The sequence below is a fragment of the Lepidothrix coronata genome, unplaced genomic scaffold (assembly GCF_001604755.1).
Source record: "Lepidothrix coronata isolate B3197 unplaced genomic scaffold, Lepidothrix_coronata-1.0 Scaffold2, whole genome shotgun sequence".
In the NCBI taxonomy this organism is placed as follows: Eukaryota; Metazoa; Chordata; class Aves; order Passeriformes; family Pipridae; genus Lepidothrix; species Lepidothrix coronata.
This window is the reverse complement of record NW_016690182.1, coordinates 13,050,620-13,056,847: the sequence shown is the minus strand read 5'-3', so window position 1 is coordinate 13,056,847 and position 6,228 is coordinate 13,050,620.

The following is a 6,228-nucleotide window of genomic DNA, read 5'->3' as shown; positions in this document are numbered from 1 at the left end:
CAAGGGAGGAAGGGGGGGTCTGCTCCTCCCTCCAGGATGTCAGGGGCAGAGGATTCCCCCATTGCCCCCAGATGGATCCAGGGGAGCAGGGAGGGACAAACAGCAGATGCTCCAGGGTCTCACACACCCAGCTCAGCCTTCCCGGGAAAAACCTCTTCCAAGACTGGCATCAAAGCTCCACTGGAGGTGGGGGGAGTGATGCCAGTGTCCCCCAGCTGCCCACACTCCCCAAAAACCACGTTTCAGCAGTGGCTGGAGCTCATCCAGATGCAGATCCCAGCTCCCAGTGGGGTGGGACACAGAAGCAGGAGGAGCAGGAGGTTAAAACACACAAGGAGGAGGGGTCTCCTCCCAGGAGGGGTCTTCTCCCACACCAGCACAGCGCAGGGTGAACCCCAGCCCTGTGCCCCCCCCTCCTTGACATCCCCAGAGCTGATGGCAGAGAGTGGCAGAGACTTAAAGCCCCTTAATGGGCTGTGAAAGGTGAGGAGGAGGAGGAGGAGGATGAAGCTCCCTGGATGCAGCTGGGCTCTTCCCCCGGCAACTTCCAGGGCTTCCCAGAGTGGACAGATATGTCCCCAAAGTCCCAGGATGCTCCCCAGGGATGCTCCTGTCCATGCTGCACTACCAAGGTGGGAGGAGCACAGGGGCTCACTGGGGTGGGGACAACCTCACCATCTGCCTTTGTGCCCACCCCTCAAGGCCACTTACGAGGACAAAGAGACCCCAGGCTGGAAACCCCAAAATTTGCTTTGGGGCAGGAAAAGCATCCACCCCCCCCACAGGAGGGGAAATTCTGGCTGTGTAAAGGCTCACCTTCCCCTCATCTCCATGGGCAGGCTTGGGAAGGTGCAGCTACTGCCCCATCCCTGCACCAGCATCCCTGTCCCTCCTGGGACAGCCCATTTTCCCAGGGCAGGAAACGTGAGGCTGAAGATTTTGTTACAGAGGACACGTGAGGCTGAAGGTTTTGTTATTTACCAAGTGTGGTGGGAGTGAGAGCCTAGAAGAGGACCTGCTGCTCCACAACAAATACCTGGGCAATGAAGGCCAAAGGAAGGACTTTGGCTTTGCCTGTCCTGGTCATCTCCTCCCTTTCTGAACGACATCACCAAGCACACATCCATGGAAATCAGGAAATTAGGTCAGTTCATGGTTCCTGACTCAGTTTACCACTTCTGACAGGGGCAATGGCTTATCCTCATTCCGTGGTAATTTGGGAGATGCTACGGGAGATGTGGAAGACCCCCAGAGCATGGCCAGAGGAGGAGGTTTGGCTGTTGCTTCCCAAGACATCATGATCCAAAGCACCTTCGCCAGGGGTCATTCCAGGAGGCTGGAAGGAGGGCGAGGATCCAGCCTCAGTGTTGGATGTGGCTTCTCCCGCACTGGTGGCGTCCCCAGGCAGCTCGAGGGGACATGTGGGATTTCAGCTGGGAAAAGGCTTTGGAAAATTGCAGGCTCCCTGAGGAAAGCATGTCCAGATCCATCTGGGTCTGTTCGAAAGGGAGCAAATGATTCTCCATCCCCAAGGCAGGGCCGAGGGGTTCCCGCTTCCCAGCTTCCAGGAGCTGCATTTCCCCACACCTGGATCTCACAACCCACGGCTGCTCGGGGCACAGGGGAGGAAGAGCCACCCGAGACTCCCAGAAAAGGGGCTACGGCGCTGGTAGGGAACTGGGAGACGGGGACAGCTCTCCAACAGCTCCCCCATCACCCCTGGACGTGCCGGCGCTGCCATCACCCGTCACCACCGCCCGGCTCCCGGCACGGCCGCGTTTTGCTGAAGCAGGAAAATCGATAGCGGCTGTCTGCCGGTGGCCAGCCCGGGGGGAGGGGGTCGGGGGGGGTGAGAAAGGGGCTGAGGCTATTGGGGGGGAGCTGGAGAAGGCACAGGGGGACCCCAGGGATACGGGAAAAGGGGGCAGAACCACATGGCAGGAGAAGGTTTGGATGGAGGAGACCCGCAAGGATTTGTCTCCCGTGCTGGGGGGCCTGGGGGATTCACCCTGCGGGTGTAGCCCCCTCCTCCCGCCCCTCCCCGGCAGAGCCGCGGCTGCTGCCGGAGACACACGGGAACCCACAGAGACTCTGCTCTAATGCGAATCACTTACTGACCCTGCGGAGCCGAGGGCGGCGGGAGATGGAGAGGAGGAAGTGTAGGCAAAGAGCTCCAATTAGCAGCACCAGGGCTATATTTTATCCTCTGGAACAGGGCCCGGGCCAGCCGGCAGAGAGCCAGCGCAGGGGCTGCTGCACCACGGGGGGCTGGGGGGCACCCGGCCCTGCACAGAGCTCAGGCACCCCCGGAGCATCCCCACTCGCCCCCAGGAAAGCCACCAATGCCCACCAATGCCCACAGCCCTCCTCTACGGGGCTGCACAGCTCCAGGTGGCCCCTTTGCCAAGCACACGGGGTTGGGAGAAGGGAGCCAGAGCCAGGAGCCTCCCAGGTGGAAGGGGATGGTGACATTATGCCGAAGGATGGGCAAAGAGAGACCTTCCTCCTCGGGCACTTGCGCTCTCCTCACAGGACACAGACGCCCGTGCTGGTGCTCTGGATCACAGAACCAATTCCCTCTCACTTTCCCAAAGCACTGAGATGCTGGGAGAGATGAGGGAATGTACTAAGATGGCTGGAAAAACTCCTGCATGGCAGAGGAGCGGGAGGCAGAAGAGCTGCTGGGACGTGGGGCCCAAGAGAGGAGGTTTGGGAGTCTCCTGTGATGTCTTGGGTGGGAGAAGTTGGAGTCTCCTGCACGAGGACCATCACTGAGGGGATGTTGGGGGACACCCACATCCCCTCCTGTCCTTGCCTAAGGAGGGGACACCCAAAGGTTGTCTCCAGGATCCCTCACTGCTGCAAAGAAAAGATCACGTAGAGCAAAGGCTCAATTCCTGGTGGAGAAATGATCCTGTTGTCTTCCTGCTCCAGCATTTCCCACCACGCCTCTCCCTCAGGAACCTCCAGCATCCTCAACTGCCCTGCAAAGCTCCCAGGGACTCATCTCCTGAGCCCACCTAAATGTGTCTCCCAACCCAGGGATCCTGGGGGGCAAGGCAAGGTCTCACCTCCCCCAGTCACCCCAATATTTCAGGGAAGACGTTCTTCCCAGGAGAGCTTCAGAAGCTTCCTGAACTGGTCCAGCCCCTGTTGCACATTCCCCTTTCCTTGAATCACATCCCTGACCCCAGACAGGGAGCAAGGAGCAAGGGGACCACAAAGCCCCCAGCTCCCCCACCTATGGAACATATTCCATGCCCCACATATATTTCCCTCTTCAGGGACATGTTCTCACTTGGAGGAGGGAGAGACTTTCCAAGCTGATGGCTCGTGTCAGGAGCCATGGGATGAGCTCCTGCCGTTGCTCAGACCAGCGAGCACACACTTCTCCCCTGCCTGGGGTCTGTGACAGCCTCAGACATCACTGGATGGGACCAAACCAGGTGGGACCTGCCTGGATGAAGAGGGTGAAGGTCTGTGAGAAGAGCACGACTCACACCTGAGCCCAGATCCATACAGGTTCTCCCTCTCCATGGTCACACTGGCAGGGGTGAACCACGGGTCCCAGCCACACCGTGGGTCAGGGGTTTGGAGGTGACACCAGGGCAGGGAGGGAGGAACCTGGGCACAAGGAGATGTTTTCCTGGTGGATGTCCCACCAAGAGCTGGGGACAAAGGGAGCAGAGGGAGCCGAGGCAGCTGGCAGAGGCAGCCCCCAGGCCAAGCTAATCGGAGAGAAACCGTGACGTAAGGCCAGGGGGAAGCAGGGTCACAGCCTTTCCCAGGCTCCACCGTGCTCCACGCTCCGCTTCCCTGCCAGTTTATCAGCCGCTGGAACGCGACCAAGGGAACATCGGCCAGGACAGAACAAACAAACATCCGAGTTTGGGCTTCCTTCCTTCCTTCGAATAACCAAAAAAAAAAAAAAAAAAGAAAGAGAGAGAAATGGGGAATCAAATTAAATTAAAAATGACTGAAACAAGTCAGATAAGTAAGCATTTGTGTTTCCATGGGGACGTGATGCATTCCTCCCTGGCCTCAGGGAGAACTAACGCCGGAGCAGCAAATGATGCCGCAAGTGGCCCCACAAGCAGCCCACGGCTGTGCCCGAGGGACCAGCACTTGTCCCTTGGCTCTGATAGCCCTTGGATCTCTAGAAAATCTCCCTGGACTCCCACATCTCCAACACACAGCCACCAGGAACTTCCAGCCTGTTCGGAGGGCCTGGTTGGAGAGGTTGTTTCCCTCTTTCTGTTTCATTCCAACAGCCTTGCAGCAGTTGGACGGGGCTTGGAGCAACCCGGTCGAGTGGGAGGTGTCCCTGCCCCTGGTGGGGGGGTGGAACTGGGTGGGCTTTAAGGTCCCTCCCAACCCAATCCATCCTGGAATTCTCTGTGTCTGACCAGTTTAACCTAGGGCTAGGTGAGGACTAGACAGCTGGAGCTCTGGTCCATGGACTCTCCTCTCCTCGAGCTTTCTAGAAGATCTTTCTGATTTTCCTTGGATCTTGCTGTGCTGTGTCATCCACGATGGGTTTTGCTGGGTTACACCATTCATGTTGGGTTGGGTTGTGTGACTCTCGTTGGGTTGGGTCATTTATGTTGAGTTGGGTTATGTTGGGTCATTCTTGTTGGATTGGGTTGGGTCGAGGTGGGTCATTCATGTTACCTGGGGTCATTCATATAGGGTTGAGGTGGGTCATGTTCGGTTGGGTTAGGTCAAGGTGGGCCGTTAATGTTCCATTGGATCATTTGTGTTGGGTTGTGTTGAAGTGGGTTTTTTTGCATCAGGTTGGGTTGGGTTGGGTCAGTTGGGTTTTGCCATTCGTGTCAGGTTATGTTGAGGTGGGTCAGTTGTGTTGGGTTGAGGTGGGTTGGGTCATTTGTGTTGGGTTGGGCTGAGATGGGTCATTCGTGTTGGATTCTATTGGATCATTTGGGTTGGGTTCCTTCGGATCATTCATGTTGGGTTGGGTTGGCACGGGTCATTTATGAAACAGCACCAACACCCACAGTGACACTTTCCAGAACTTTTGTCCTACAAGCCACTTCCAGGAACATCCCCTTGGCTCAGCCACCCTTGGTTTCTGCTGCTCTCATGGAAATAAGTGCAAGATTTCCTGGAAAATGTGAATTCCCTGTCCTGCCCCTGTCCAGGAAGATCCCCCACGTGCAGAGAGAAACCTGTGTACGCTCTGCACGTCACCCAAAGCGCTGTATGACATCAGCACCGACACCACCAGCTCCCAGAAATCCCGAGGGCAGGGAAGGGGGGCAGATTTCTTGCATGACCCAATGGAGGATGCCCATGCAGGATCCAGAGTCCCTTTCCTCCACGTGGGACAATGGGAGCCTCATGGAGTGGGAGCCACTGGCAGGGACTCGCAGGGCCTTTCCCAGGCAGAGGGCTAATTCCAAACCCCTTGGACCGGATGCAGGATCTCGTCACCAGCACCCGCTGGAGAAGGGAAGAGCATTGTGTGGGCTGTTGCTTTTTTTAAAGCTGTCTGTGACCCCGGGAGTAGTGTGCAAGTGAGGAAGGAGGGGAGAAGGGGGAGGGCAGAAAATTCCCAGATCCCAGCTCTCCCTGGGAAATCCCCAGAAAGCTCCCAAGCACTTTCTTTCCCAGCACGTGAGTTCCTACGTGCTGAGGCCAAGCAGCAGGTGCATCTCCAGGGCGACGGGCAGCTGGGGGGGATGTCAGCCCCTCCGAGGGGGCGTGGTGCTGCCTGTCCCCATCCCACAGGACCCTGTGGGGCACAGGAGGGATCACAAATCCCGGTGAGCTCTGGAGAGCGTGCTCCACAGCCCAAGGAGAAACAACCCCGTGAGCATGAACCACGGGACATCCCAATGCGGCTGCACTGCCCCCCCAAAACGCAGCCAGTGGGACACCACGGGAGGGGGATAACCCCTCCCCAGAGCCCTCCAGTCCCCCCCAGACCCCCGAGAGCAGCCCTGCAGCTGAGTCACTATTTAATCGCCTTTACTGGCATCCGTTGCTCCCGTCGGGAACGCGCCTGGATCCCGCAGGCACCCGGCGTGCTGAGGGGCTGTGCCGGGGACACGGTGGGACAGGGGATAGGGCTCCCTGCCAGGAAGGACCAAGGGACAGGCGACAGCCCGAGCACGAGGACCGCGGGGCCCGTCACCACATCCGCTGCCTCCTCCGGGGATCTGGCACCGGGGCACGATCGCACCCCGGGAAGGGCCCGCGATAAATTCT